This window comes from Mauremys reevesii, linkage group 1 (genome assembly GCF_016161935.1).
Source record: "Mauremys reevesii isolate NIE-2019 linkage group 1, ASM1616193v1, whole genome shotgun sequence".
Taxonomy (NCBI): Eukaryota; Metazoa; Chordata; order Testudines; family Geoemydidae; genus Mauremys; species Mauremys reevesii.
Window position 1 is genome coordinate 143197261 of NC_052623.1, and position 16165 is coordinate 143213425.

The following is a 16165-nucleotide window of genomic DNA, read 5'->3' on the forward strand; positions in this document are numbered from 1 at the left end:
GCGCTTTGCACTGGCATAGTAAACCCCTCCCCTACTCCCTTTTGCAGTCTAACTCCGTCCACACTAGAGACTTTTGCCCTCATAGCTATTTCTGTTGGGGATCACACCTTCTCCATACCCCTAACTGTCAGAGCTATGCTCAAAGAAATCTGTAGTGTACACCTGGCCTAAGGAAGTGAATCTAGTACTGAGGGGCAAAGTTGTGATTTATAAAATTAAAACCCATAGCATTTTAACTGTCCTGGACATCATACAGTATAAACAGAGACACTATTTTAAAAAGCTGTAATTAACACATTCATTCAAAATAAATCAATCAATCTTTTTAACTATACTGTGTGTCCTGTCTCCAGTTATGTTCTTATCCTATCCCATATAAGGAGAACATTCTTCCTGGGTCCTAATGGATTTAGTGAACCCAATTTTTAGAGTAAGGTCTTTGGGACAAGATCTGTGCCTTCTTGTGTGTTTCCACAGTGTGGAAACTACCAGAAACATACTCTTGAAATACACTGGTAATTATTTTTATCAATAAGCTAGGGCAGTAGATAACCGTATTCCTTTCATTAAAATATAACTTCTTACTTTTTAAGACAGCATCTTCTGACATGTTACCCAGAATATTCATCAGGCATTTTGGTTAATTGGAAATCTTTTATCTGAAAGGTTATTAAAAATTATTCCTTCTGTTTGAACTCAGAACAAGCACATCTAGGGTAACTGCACATTAACTAAGATCTCAGCTAACTGTTACTCTACAAGCAGTTTTCCTTGCAGAAACAGAAACAAGTCAGTGCAAATAAATTAATTTGTATATTGTGTTATAATTAAACTTTAAAAATTATGGTAATCTACTTTACAAATCTCAATTTAAGCCTACTAGGACTACATTCTGAAATACATTTTTTGTTCCTTTCATTGTGGAAAACATGCCTATTATCTCTTGCCCCAAAGTTAGTCAGTCTAACACAAAATGATTATTTGAACCATTTGAAAGCAGTAAGGACAGTTTTGACATTTTAATCAGTACCAAAAATGTAAATACATGCATTGTGATATTTTCTGTATTCAAAATGAAAAACTGATGCAAAATTCAGTGTTTAAATTGGGGGTGGAATATAGGCCATTATGGCGTATCTTGTTCTCCCCACCTTTGATGGTTTAAAAAAAAAAATAGACAAGTGCCCCAACTTTCTCCTTAACTCCTCTCCTTTTCTCTCTCCCAATTTTTCTGCTTGTTTTGAATAGACGTAGTGAAGAAGACAGGCATGGCATGACTCTCTATTTGCGCCACCCTGTCCTTCCTCAAACACTAATAGTTTCAATATTTGTTTATTATTCAGTTACGGAAATAGAGACTGACACTGTTCCTAAGTTCTATGGAAGTTAACTGATTTATTTTATGAGGAACTTTAGCATATAAAAGTTTTAAGGAATATTTTAGGTCTTTATCCAAGATTGATTAAAATGCCAGGGCAGTTTCCTGCACCTAAGAACATACAATGATATCTTGATATTACACTGCTGGAAACCAACATCTCGGTGTGTTTGTCTAAATTACACTAAAATTTAAAAACAAAAAAAAAGTTATATTGTCTTAAGTATGATATGCAGATGGAGATACCTGAAAGATTTTTAGTAAGAAAATGTTGATTAAATGATTACTTTACAAAGTTATGTCAATATTGGTGTAATGCTGGTTAAAGTTTAAGAGACACGCCAAAACAAAGTGAAAGTTAAACAAAAAAAGTCTGAACTCCGGAAACTCAAAAAGCAATGCCAGTGCATGAAAACCTTATTAAAGCAAACTTTAAACATTGCCCATTCCAAAAATAGTCAGACATGCTTTGGATGGTCCTTAGACTTAATACAGACAATAGCTAACAAGAAATAGATACCAATGGAAGAGATTTCTGTGAAGAAATCTTTGTCTATACAGAAGAGACCTTGAAAGTTGGCAAGTCCCTAGTTATACTAATATGTGTGAATTTTTATCTGTACTGGATTGAAGTACATGAGTATCTAGTCTTTCTGCACAGTTCCAGAATGTTTATATACATAGGAGATGTGTTGTGTGTTGTTTTTATTATGACTAAATCTATTCATATCTTGTGGTAATAGCCAGAAAGATAAAAACTGATTATTCATTTATTTGCCATAGTGACATTTTTAAGCTATGTGAACTAGAGCCTGCTTTTCAGCTATACTAACGGAACTGATGGTTGCCCATCCAAGCTTTGCCAGAGAGATCCACTGAAGAGAAAATCTCTTAAATTGTTGTACTTATACAATCCAATATTAATAGCACATTTATCCTGGATTAAGCATGCTGCTCTTAACGAAAATGCACAAACACCCTGGATACCTTGAACATTAGTCACTACTGTAACCTATACAAAAGTACAGTATCTTTTTATAGCAAGATTCACAAATCCTTGAGGAAAGAATCTCAAACAATTCATTAAACTGAAAAAACATATAATGAACACATGACTAGTTATTGCCAATGTGAGATGTACATAACTGAGAGAGGTTAATTTGGATTTTTTCTTTCTGGGTTAAAGCTGCTTTGGGAAAACCTAGCAGCATCAGGACATCTACATGATTCAAACACAGCTTATTTCCCTCAAGTTGTCATACAAGTCATTTTTACTTTCCCAGAGTTCTTGTTCTTGAGCCCTAAGTCTCTCCCAGTTTCGGAAAATTTAAAGACCTGTTTGCCACCTATTAAGTAGCCACCCTGCTATAGAGACAAAACACAAGTAAGTACTTAATTTTTTCAATACCTCACTTTTTAAAATGATAAGACTTGTGCCCTACATCCTCCTCAGAACCACACTGGGGATTTGTGGATGGTGGTTTGCTTAGGATTCAGAAAACTTTCCATTGAAACAGGAAAGGAAGGGGCCAAGCAGTTAGAGTCCCCACAGCCAGGCCTTAGGCACGACAACCTACCCAGTCAGTAATGAGAATTCAATGAGCAGACCAAGTGTTATTACTGGTTCAGTGACTGAAAGAAGATTACATCAGTAGTTCAGAGATCTGAGTCTGTGGCCACTGTTGCTCCTAGTAAAATCCTTATATTATTAGACTGCCTCTTTGAAAGTGATGAGAAGGAGAATGGTCAGCTTTATACACTTGATGCTTCTCCACAACCAAGTTAACACCCAAACCAAAAAAAAGAACAAAAAAACCACAACAACAACAGGGGTCCAACTCAGGGACAAGACTACATGCATTCACTACTGTTTCCTTCTTTCTGCAATAGTAAAAGTGCACCCCTCTGAAAAGTTATACTCAGGGTGAAAAAGGAACACTCGAAGAAGATAAGGCCATTGCGGAGAAGCTAAGTGAATTCTTTGCATCCATCTTCACTGCAGAGGATGTGGAAGGAGATTCCCACCACTAAGCCATTCTTTTTACGTGACAAATCTGAGGAACTGACTCAGATTGAGGTGTCAGTAGGGATGGTTTTGGAACAAACTGATAAATTAAACAATAAAAAGTCACCAGATGGTATTCACCACCCAAGAGTTCTGAAGGAACTCTCATGAAATTGCAGAACTACTAACAGAGGTATGTAAACTATCACTTAAATCACCTTCTGTACCAGATGACTGGAGGATAGCTAATGTGACACCAATTTTTTAAAAAGGCTCCAGAGGCAACCCTGGCAATTACAGGCCAGTAAGTCTACCTTCAGTACCGGGCAAACTGGTTGAAACTATAGTAAAGAACAGAATTATCAGACACACAGATTAACCCAATTTGTTGGGGAAGAGTGAACAAGGCTTTCGTAAAAGGAAATCATGCATCACCAGTATGTTAGAATTATTTGAGAGGGTCAAACAGCTGGAAAAGGGTGATCCAGTAGATAAAGCATACTCGGACTTTCAGAAAGCTTTTGAAATGGTCCCTCAGCAAAGGCTCTTAAGCAAACTAAACAGTCATGTGGATAAATGGGAAGGTCCTCTCATAGGATCAGTAACTGGTTACAAGATAGGAAACAAAGGGCACGTCTACACTTACCTGCCGGATTGGTGGGTAGCGATCGATCTATCGGGGATCGATTTATCACATGTAGTGTAAACATGATAAATTGATCCCCGATTGCTCTCCCACTGACTGCTGAACTCCAGCTTGGTGAGAAGCAGAAGCAAAGTTGACATGGGAGCGGCGGCCATCGATCCTGCACTGCAAGGATGCGAAGTAAGTGATTCTAAGTCAATCTAAGATACATCGACTTCAGCTACGCTATTCTCGTAGCTGAAGTTGCATATCTTAGATCGATTCCCCGCCTCCCCAGTGTAGACCAGGACAAAGAGTAGGAATAAATGGTCAGTTTGGAGAGAGGTAAATAGTGGTGTTCCCCCAGGGATCTGTCATGGGAGCAGTGCTATTCAACCTATTCATAAAAAGTTCTGGAAAAAGAGGTTCAGTGGTACCATTTGAAGATGATACTAAATTAATTATCTTGATTAAGTCCAAAGCAGACTGCAAAGCATTACAAAGGGATGTCACAAAACTTGCAACAAAATGCAACAAAATGGCAGATGAAATTCAATGCTGATAAATGCAAAGTAATGCACATTAGAAAACATAATCCTAACTATACATACAAAATGATGGGGTCTAAATTAGCTGTTACCACTCAAGAAAAAGATCTTGGAGTCACTGTGGATAGCTCTCTGAAAACATCCGCTCAGTGTGTATGCTCTGGGTGTCCCTAAGCCTCTGACTGCCAGATGCTGGGACTGGACGACGGGAGATGGGTCACTTAATTGCCCTGTTCTGTTCATTCCCTTTGAAGCATCTGACATTGGCCACTGTCGAAAGCCAGGATACTGGATGGACCATTGGTCTGAGCCAGTATGGCCATTCCTTTGTTCTTATACAGAATACAGCATCTCTTTTCTTCAGTGAAGCTGCTGGTCTTTTAATGTGCCCAGCATGGAGTAGGCATGTAGACAATTAATTACATGCAGGATAGGCATAATAGGTATTTTGTTTTCACAGAGCTAATAGAGACAGTGCTAATTTTTGCACCGTGTCAGTTTTGCTGCAAGCATTATTATGGTCTTATCCCTCATAAGTAATTACAGTAGAAAAATCATATCATTTGGCTGCATGTGCTTCTGCATGAAAGCAACTCGTTTAGTCAGTGACACAATGGTTGCCTAACAACAAGTATTTAGGGTCCCTTATTATAGTAACAAGAAAAATTCATGCCTAAGGCAACTGAAATTAAAGTAATCAATCGAGCTAAAGATCCAGTTAGTTTTATGGTGGGGCAGGTAATAGTGCTGCTATCACTTCTTGAGGATCCAAGCAGGGGTTGAGCTGGGCCAGCTCACTGTAACTCAGCAAGCTGGTACTTCTTTTGATAGTTGCTTTCTTGCTATTCACAATATAAACTCACTTTTAAAAATTCTTCAGCCCTTATGTTTGATGCAAACCTTCAAATGTTCAGTCCCTGAGTCTGCGGACAGTGCAAAACAATAGGTTTGAGAGGATGTGAACTACACCTATTTATTTTACTGGATGTTAACTCATAAACCTAATTATGGTGGTTAACCATTAATACTATTAACTACTGCAATGCTGCTTGAAGTACACAAGAACAAAAAGAAGGATAATTGTATTGTGGAGACTTGTCCAATTATTCCATTAGGAATATGTAGATCCAGACAAGAAAGAGTGAATCCAATGTTATTTCATTGTCTCAAGCGCCTATGAAAAGAAAACAAGCCCCACCTAATATAGCAGCATTCCTTGGGGAGTCAAACTTATTTTAAAATAATTATGTAAAACATTATTATAATAAATCCAACTGCCTTTAAATGTAGTTGGGATTCAAGATACCAGAGTATTGTAGCAAAAGAGCCTTTTATTAATATCACATGAGCATCCAGAGACCCCACTCAGGATTGATGTTTCTTTGTGGTAGGCACTATATAATCATATGCCCTAATCCTGCAAATGATCTATACATTGTATATACATTGTAGTCAGTGATGCTCTGCACAGATGCAGAGGTGCATCCATGCGGAACCTCTTGCAGGGTCAGGATGTAGAGCAGACAGGCCCTGCCCCAAGTAACACTGCAGTTTACCAGTACAGTGCCCACCACTATAATGAAAGCTGTGTTAATGCTTCAAAACCTGTTCTATATCACTGACACCACTCACACACATGCCCCTTCCCAGAACCACGGGAGAGGTGAAAAGCAGGATCTATTACTGTATGCTCTATGGACAAAGGTATGTGACTCTAAAGAGACAATTTGATGCTCAGGTGCCAAGCTAATGGGTACTCTCTATATATTCACCTTATACAGATTAGCTATTTACTCAACAGGTTCTTCACTGTATCATATGTATACTTTAAAATACAACTGTTTAAAACAAAAAAGACTGGATCCAGAAGATTTTCATCCCCCACACTGCAGCAAAATAGTGTGAAATATACATGTATTTATAAATAAATTTGGCTGCAGTAAAAGAATTACTAAAATAGAATAAGCACCTTCTATTCTGTTTTTGTACTCCTGAAACACTGGGCTCTCCTCACCCAACAGCTTACAAGGAGCAGACTTTTTCAAATTATTTGCCACACAAATGGACGTAGGATATCTTAAAAGTAGTTTGTCGTTTTGCACGCAATTCTGAATTCTCTATTTTTTAGAACAAAAGTTAGGAGAGAACGCCAACAACATTTTAAAAATGTAATGCATTAGGAAGCATGAAGTCCCTTAAGATGAACAAGTATTCTGAGCACTGTGCTACTGCTTAACGGTGAAAATTCAACCTCTTTGATGCTGTCACGTTCTTCATTTGTAGTTAGTAGAAATCATTTGAAAGACCCAAAAAAAGGGGCATGCTTAGGCTTATGAAATAGTCGACTACAACACTTGAACAAATTAAGCCCGACTTTTAAAGGATACATCTCTGGACTAAGGATAACCATGACAAGCCGATGTGTTTTTAAATGCTAATGACCTTATCCACATTAAGGGAAAAATTGCATTTAACACAGTATTAATGTTTTCTAATGTGATGCATTTTCCCAGTATAGACAAAGCCCACAAAAGTAGGGATTGGAAGAGGAGTTCTCACCACCCAGTGATGACATATAACAGAGGTTCTCAAACTGGGGGTAGAGGAGGAAACAGAATGTATTTGGGAGGAAGGGGACATGAGAAGTGTTAGGAAAAACTACTTACTGTGCTCATTTTATGCACTGCCATGAATAACTAGCAAAACTGATTCTTCCAGACATACCTAGTCGTCAGATGGCGCTGTGCATTTTGACGGATTTCTGGTAAGCTTGCATAGCATTACACAAAGTCATTGCCATCTGTACGTTAATCCGTTTGTAAGACGCCGTATGATCATTTAATCATAAGCATAAACAATTGCAGTTTTGTTATTGCTCTTATTACAATGGATCATTGACTGTGTTTGAATCAGTGCCTTACTGTTCTTAATATTTAGTGAGTTGCATGTTGATTTTTTTTATGTACTTGTGTGGTGGGAGGGTGGCATAAACTACTACAGACACAAAGAAGGGTGGGGACACGATCAAATAAGTTTGAGAACGACTGATATGGAATATGGTGTAACCCAGGGGTGGGCAAACTATGACCCGCGGGCCACATCTGGCCCATCACACCTTTTAATCTGGCCCTCGAGCTCCCACCGGGGAATGGGGTCGGGGGCTTTCCACGTGGCTCCCAGAAGCAGCAGCATGTCCCACCTTTGGCTCCTATGTATAGGGGCAGCCAGGGGGCTCCACATGCTGCCCACACCCCAAGAGCCACCCCAGAGCCTGCACCCCCAGCTGGAGCCCTCAACCTCCCTGTGCCCCAGGCCCTTGCCCCGATGCCACTCCTGCCCTCCGAATACCCCATCCCCAGCCTGGCACACCCTCCAGCACCCCAATCCCCTCATCCCCAGCCCCACCCCAGAGCCCGCACCCCCAGTTTGAGCCCTCACCCCCCCTGCACCCCAACTCCCTGCCCCAGCCCAGAGCCCTCTCTCACACCCTGAACTCCTCATTTCTGGCCTCACCCCAGAGCCAGCATCCCCAGCCAGAGTCCTCTCCCCCTTCCGCACCCCAACCCCCAATTTCATGAGCAATCATGGCCCGCCATACAATTTCTATACCCAGATGCGGCCCTCAGGCCAAAAAGTTTGCCTATCCCAATGTAGTCCATAAAAGGTGGAGGGGTGCATTAGGAGAATAGGTAAAAATGTGCCTCTCTACTGAAGGGGCAGAGGATTGCTTTCTAACATGCGACAAAACAGGAGAGAAACCCCCTTTTCCTGTATTGTTCTTGGTAAGTGCTCACAAAGTAAGAAATGAACATTCACAGAACTGTTACTGGACTAGGATCACATTCTCCCACCCAACAGACCTGCGGCCCCCCCAAAAATATTAAAGCTAAATTCACCTATCACAGAGAAATCTGAAGCAAGTGAACCAACAAGTCCACCTAGCAGATGGATAAGCATGAGACTTCATGAATAAACTGCTTCACAGTAGAAGGGGGCCTTGTGAAAATCTGAAGTCAGGCTTACCACAGAGTAGATGAAGCACTGAAAACATCTACAGATTCTTGAAGTGAACAGGGAACTAATGGAATTGAGGATGGGAGTGATTTGGTTGCATTTGTCTATGTTCAGAGAGCTGGGACACAGTGAGACTACAGGGAAGGGTACTGCAAGTCAGGGCGGTTGCAAGGATGTTTTGCGCCCTAGGCGAAACTTCCACCTTGCACCCCCCCCACAGCCCCGCCCTGAGGTGCACCCCCCCACACACGGCAGCTCCCCCCTCCGCCCTGAGGTGCCTCCCTTGCGGCAGCTCTCCACCCCCCACCCTCCGCCCTGAGGCACCCTCCCCAGCCCAGCTCACCCCTGCTCCACCTCCACCCCGAGCACACCGTCGCTGCTTCACTTCTCCCGCCTCCCAGGCTTGCGGCGCCTACGCTGATTGGCGCCGCAAGCCTGGGAGGCGGGAGAAGTGAAGCAGTGACGGTGTGCTCGGGGTGGAGGTGGAGCACGGGTGAGCTGGGGCGGGGAGTTCCCCTGCATGCCGCCCCCCCCTTACTTGCTTCAGGCGGCCCTCCCCGCGCTCCTCTGCCCCAGCTCCCTCCGCCTAAATGCCGGTGGCGACTGGGGTGGCCGAAGATCCGGCCGCCGCGGTTGCTGCCAAATTTCAGGGGTGCCGAAGAAAATGGCGCCCCCAAAATCCTAGTGCCCTAGGCGACCGCCTAGGTCGCCTAAATGGTTGCACCGGCCCTGCTACAAGTTAATGTGAGAGGAGATGGTTCAACATTGTGAAGTGGTAACTTACAGATTTGCAGACATGTAGAGAGAAAATATTTGGGGTCAAGGATGACAAAGTTATATACAGTGGATCTAAACAGGAAAGTCTGAGCTAGAAAAAGAAACTACTGAGTTGAATTTTTATTTATTTATTATTAAAAGATTTCATACTTTAATGAAGACCATGTAGTTGACTTAACAGTCTCAGAAAAGTGACCTGTATGCAATTCTACATAAACACTGAGATAATAAGCTCATTTCAACCAGTGTTTGCCTTAGTTGATTTACTGTGCCTCCGTATTGAGAATAGGCGGTTTTCTAAATTAACAATAGATATTTTGAACTTTATGTATTTCTCTTTGGAGCAGACATTTTGTTGTGTGCTTGGCATTGTTCTATAACCTCACACAATGTAACAAGCTCACAGGCTAGAGGACAAACTGAAAGCTTCTCTGCTAGTCAGTATGAATCCACAAAAACATTTTAAAAATAGGAACAAAGTAACTATTTGAGTTAATTTATTAGTGAGTACAAAACCATCCAAATGCAAACAATGAAACTTTAGCGTCTGCTAAAAAGAAAAAGTTTATGTGCACAGAGATTGATTAAGTCTTCACTAAAAAGGTTGATTGTGACCAGTTACTTAACACAATCAATATTAATAAGGAGGAAGGAATGCAAGCTAAAATAGGGAAAGAACAGCTTAAAGAATATTTAGAGAAGTTGGATGTATTCAAGTCAGTAGGGCCTGATTAAATTCATCCTAGGGCACTTAAGGAACGAGCTGAAGAAATCTCAGAACTCTTTGAGACCTCATGGAAGACAGGTGAGATTCGAAAGGATTGCAGAAGGGCAAATATAATACCTATCTTTAAAAAGGGAAAGAAAGAGGATCCGGGGATTTATAGACCAGTCTGCTTAGCTTCAATACCTGGAAAGATACTGGACCAAATTATTAAACAATCAGTTTGTAAGCACCTAGAAAATAACGAATAGCCAGCATGGATTGGTCAAGAATAATCATGCCAAACTCCCTTCTTTCATAGGTTCTGGCCTAGTGAATTGGGGGGTGGAGACAGCTATAGACAGGATATATCTTGATTTCAGTAAAGCTCTTGACATGGTCACACATGACATTCTCATAAGCAAACTAGGGAAATGTGATCTAGATTAAATCACTACAAGGTGGGTGCATAGCTGGTTGAAAGAGGGTACTCAAAGAGCCGTTATAAATGGTTCACTGTCAAACTGGGAGGACATATCTAACTTGTTCCCACAAGAGTGTGTCCTGGGTCCAGTACTATTCAATATTTTCATTAATGACCTGAACAATGGAGTGGAGTGTATGCTTATAAAATATGCAGGTGACACCATGCTGGGAAGGGCTGCTATCAAAGTTTAGAGGGCTGGATTAGAATTCAAAATGACTGACAAATTGGAGAACTGGTGTGAATTCAACAAGATGAAATTCAATAATGACAAGTGCAAAGTACTTCACTTCAGAAGTTAAAAATCAAATGCACAAATACAAGATGGGGAATAACTGGCTAGGCAGTAGTACTGCAGAAAAGGATCTGGGGGCTATAGTGGATCACAAATTGAATATGAGCAACAATGTGATACAGTTGCCAAAAAAAGGCTAATATAATTCTGGGGTGTATTAACAGCAATGTTGTATGTAAGACACAGGAGGTAATTGTCCCACTCTACTTGGCACTGGTGAGGCCTCACCTGGAGCACTGTGTCCATTTTCGGGCACCACACTTTAAGAAAGATGTGGACAAACTGGAGAGTTTCAGAAGAAAGCAACAAAAATGAAATGATTTAGAAAACCTGACTATGAGGAAAGGATAAAAAAATTGAACATGTTTAGTCTTGAGAAAAGATGACTGGGGGGGCGGGGGGGACACTTGATAACAGTCTTCAGATATGTTGAGGGTTGTTATAAAGAGCACTGTGATCAACTGTGATCTATGTCCACTGAAGGTAGGACAAGAAGTAATGGGCTTCATCTGCAGCAAGGGAGATTTAGGTTCAGGGCCACCCAGAGGATTCAGGGGGCCTGGGGCAAAGCAGGAGAGCTGTAGCGCTTGTACTCACCCGGCGGTGGTCCAGGTCTTTGGCGGCATTTCAGCGGCGGGGGGCCCTTCAGTCGCTCCGCGTCTTCGGCAGCACTGAAGGGCCCCCTGCCACCGAAATGCCGCCGAAGACCCGGACCGCCGCCGGGCCAGGGCTCGTGAGGCCCCTGTGGGGCCTGGGGCAAATTGCCCCACTTGCCTCCCCCCCAGGCGGCCCTGTTTAGGTTAGATATTAGGAAAACCTAACTAGAAGGATATTTAAGCATTGGATTAGGCATCCAAGGGAGATTGTGGAATCTCAGTCTCTGGAGGTGTTTAGGAACAGGTTGGACAAACATCTGTCAGGGACTGTCTAGGTATACTTGGTTCAGACTCAGCACAGAGAGCTGAGTAATTCTCTGAATGGTTGCTAGGAATTTTAATTGTTTTATAGGAATCCCATGGACGATAAATGTTATTTTTTATATTGTGCTTTTTTCCAAAGGACACAGAGAAGACAAAAATAGTAATGTACATTTATGATGGGTTTCCCCACCCCCAGGGTGCCACCTGGACCTGGGGTACCGAGGCCCCTGACCATCAGCCTGGGCTCTTACACTATACTGATGTGACAAGATGCCAAGCCCTCCAGGCTTCAGCCTGCACCTTCACCAGCATACATACAGGTAGAGACACATCCAGCTGCAGTACACGCAGGCAAGCTCTTCTCTGCATGGGAAGGCTTCAGCTAGGGCACCTCCCAGTCCTTAAGGCACACACCCCCTCTGGAGTATAAACGCAAAATTATATTATCTTGTGCTGCACAGGGAACTGTACAGCGTAAGCTCATAAAATTCGCCCCCTCCCTCAATGAGGAGAGTAATATGTCACAGCTTTCTCCCCCTGAGTTATGATTCCCACACACTGGTTTCAGATAAAGCAAAACAAGTTTATTAACTACAAAAGATAGATTTTAAGTGATAAGGGATACAGAGCAAAGCAAATTACCTAGCAAGTACACAAAAACACAAATTAACCTTAATATACAAAACAGATTGGATATAAATAGCAAATTCTCACCCTAAGTGATGATACAAGCAGGCTGCAGATTCATAAGGTGCAAGCTGCACTTGCTTACAGCTTGGAATCCCCAGGTGTTCCATTCACAGGCTAAAAATCCCTTTAGCCTGGGACCATCACTTCCCCTAGTTCAGTCTTTGTTCCTTAGCTGTTTCCATGAGTCTTCTTGGGTGGGGAGTCAGTGAAGACCCCAGATGATGTCACTCCCCTGCCTTATATAGCTTTTTGCATATGGCAGGAACCCTTTGTTTCAAAGCTTGGTTCCCACGCGAGTCAGTGGAAAAATACTGATATCCCAAGATGGAATCCAGAACTAGGTGACCTGATTACATGTCCTTGTAGTGTCACAGCAGCCATTACTCGGAGGCTGTCTGCAGCATCCTCAGGAAGGCTCCCCAGGTGGGAGATAAGCGTCTCCTAAGGCTTATTGTTCTCTCTAATGGCTCTTCACCACTCACTATCTAGGCTGAAAGCATCTTGTCTAGTGGGAATTCCCCAGGTGTAACTACATTTTGAAATACAGATACATAGTCAATGCTCATAACTTTGAATACAAAAATGATGCATGCATACAACTAGGATAATCATATTCAGCAAACCATAACCTATCCAATGACACCTCAGATGAATTATCTTCCATAAAATACATTATGATTATGTCATAATCATATCATAATATTATCACTGTGAAGAATATGGGATGCAGTGTCAGAGCCTTATTATTTTTATTGCAGAAACACCCGGAGACTCCTATCAGGCTTAGGATAACATTGTGCTGAGTGATGCACAACAAAATAAAAAAGAGAGCCCCAGCCTCAAATGGCTCACAATCTTAATAGTGACAAGACATACATTGGGATATGGAACATAAGAGAGGAGAGGCAAGGATAATTGGCCAAGCAAAGCCAGACCTTATACAAACTGGGGCTGATTAAAAATATGATTTCCAACAAAAAAATGTTTTTTGCAAAACCAAAATTTTCTGCTAGTGCATTCTCAGTACATAAAATTACGTAAAGGTTGATTTTAAAAAAGATTCTCTATCAGCCAAGAAGACGTTCTAATTAAAGCATTTAACTGTTCACTCAACCTCAATGACGCCGCACTAGCGACACCACACCAGCTTTGTTTTCCAAGTGTCATACTCTCAAGATCATGCTGAATGTTCAAAGCAGTGCTGAACTGATCCGATTTGTAGTATGTTAGCCTTAAAAGATAAACAGTAAACCTAAGAAGGCCTCAAAGTTTTCATAGTTTAATGAAAAGAGAGGAAGAATGACTATGGTTAAGAAAACAGAACAAGTGAAACAAAGCTAGTGCAACACACCTGACCTTTGTTTAATCTTAATCCCATTTTCCAGATTTCCCACCACACCTATAATCTCTTCCAACAAAATGTAGATGCCTCCCACTAACCATTCTTTTTGCTTCAACTCACCCTTAACTTACACTTTACTGAGAATCATTTTAGAGTAAGTAAATACAGAACACCTCTTATAACAACAAATGCACTATGTACCAATGTTTACTGGACCTTGTGTTATCTGTTATACCTTTAAAAATATTTATCTGATTGTAATGAAGCAGAGAAACAACCCACCAGCACTGCAGGGGTTAAGGAGAACCTTTGGGCCCAGCTATCCCCACCCTGTTATACCTGCAGCCAATGCCAGGCCTGGAGAAGGGAGAGGGCCAGGCCCAGATCAGGGCTGACTGGCAGAGGCAGGAGTTAGCTACTGCCCTACCTGACCGGAAGGATTGCTAGTCTACCAAATAAGGCAGCCAACAGGCAGCATGTTCTGTCTCCCAGCCAAGGGAGACTGTGAAAGAGACCTCAGAGCCTCTGGCAATTGAGATAACTGGATGACTGTGGCCCAGAGACATTGTGGGGTTTGGCGTCACCAAATTTACAGCTGCCCCAGCGAAGGAGCCTGGGACTGCAGCAGACACCATCCAAGATCCACAACAGGGCACCACGGGAGGCAAGCCACCTCAGCAAATTGGACTACAGGGGCCACGCCCCAAGATGAAGGGAATCTGGTAGGAAGTAGCCCAGGACAGTGGCTTTGGACTTCCTGCTTGGAATTGCCCTGTTCAGGGGTTGACTCACACAGGGCCTTGGGCTGGGATATAGTGGGAAGGCCTGTGTTCCCCTACCAAGAGTGTCAAAGGCTGAGGCATCTCGACCAACCCACCACTACCCTCCAAGCATCCTGGTAGTTACACTGAGATTAAAAGTGGGGACTTCATACACCAAAGGATATACCGTGATCAGAGACTGTACAAAAATAACCTTACTGAACTGCATTCCTCTCCCACACACACACCTGCCACCATTTACATGTAGGATGAAATCATTTCTAACCAACACCCATGGTAGAAGTTCAGGCATGCATCCCCACACAGTATAGAACTACGTAGAGAGAAAGTATTTATTTCCAAGATCATTAACCAGGAGCAAGCCACCACCTCTTTTTTTTAAAACCACATTCACTAGAATATTTATCCAGGTGATTAAAGAAAAACGAACAACATGGATTTCTGGTTCCATATTTACATATCAATCTGTAATTGATACACTATTTGTCTATCGCTCTCTAAACCCAGTGATGTTTACTTCTATCATTCTGTGAAGGCGAACAATTCTGATCTCTTTTTTCAATTTCATCTATTATGTACAACCAAGTCTCTTAAGTTTTGTTTAAAGGATGTGCTTAATTTTACTTCTGTTCCCAACATGTGGATCCTGATTTTGTACAACAGCAGATTTAGGGGTATGAATACCAATTCTGCAGTTGATAAATTCTAATGACAAGCCTATCTCAGCTGTTTGTTCCACATTCACACCACACCAGCTTCACCCAAAACACCATCTTCCTACATCCTGAATTGTTAACCCAGCAGAGTTTAGATTTGGATGCTTCTAGTACAGGGGTAGGCAACCTATGGCACGGGTGCCAAAGGCAGCACGCGAGCTGATTTTCAGTGTCACTCACACTGCCTGAGTCCTGCACACTGGTCCAGGGGGCTCTGCATTTTATTTAATTTTAAATGAAGCCTCTTAAACATTTAAAAAACCTTATTTACTTTACATACAACAATAGTTTAGTTATATATTATATACTTATAGAAAGAGACCTTCTAAAAATGTTAAAATGTATTCCTGGCCCGCAAAACCTTAAATTAGAGTGAATAGATGAAGATTCGGTACACCACTTCTGAAAGGTTGCCGACCCCTGTTCTAGTATGATATTCTCCGTGTTACCATAAACATGACAACTAGACACCTTAAAGAAATACCTATGTCTCAGAAAACTTCTCCATTTTGGTATAAACTAAATACTAGGGGTGAGATCCTGTCCTGAGTGAAGTCGGTGGAAGTTTGGTCATCAAGTCGGGCCATAATTTGACCCTAGATCATTTTTCACTGACAAATTCAATGTCAAGATATCCTTGTTTTCTTCTTTGCCAATTTGTCACAGACCTCTATTAGTGCTCCTCCTGCACCTATAAAGAACAGTAACAAGATGTACTGAATTAAACTATTTCCCTCAAGATTTTTCCCCACTCTACTCCACCAGCACCATTCAGATGCCCATGTTCCTCCTGGCCCCAAGAAGGTAACTTTTGAGGTGGGCAAGCTGTGTGTTAATTTCACCAAATGAGCTATTTTTAAAAGTCTGATTTAGTTAACACTTTGCA

General features: G+C 41.8%; 1 protein-coding gene and 1 long non-coding RNA gene across 7 annotated transcripts in view; both read right to left on the reverse strand.

Annotated features, from left to right (window-relative positions):
- The window catches only part of MAP7D2 (MAP7 domain containing 2), a 144611-nt gene that overhangs the window by 112324 nt on the left and 16122 nt on the right, over positions 1-16165 (reverse strand). The window lies entirely within an intron of this gene.
- Positions 1-16165, reverse strand: part of LOC120401745 — a 30120-nt gene that overhangs the window by 2778 nt on the left and 11177 nt on the right. Inside the window, exon 2 of the long non-coding RNA XR_005596697.1 lies at positions 586-659. This is a non-coding gene — a long non-coding RNA (uncharacterized LOC120401745). The remainder of the gene's footprint in view (positions 1-585; positions 660-16165) is intronic.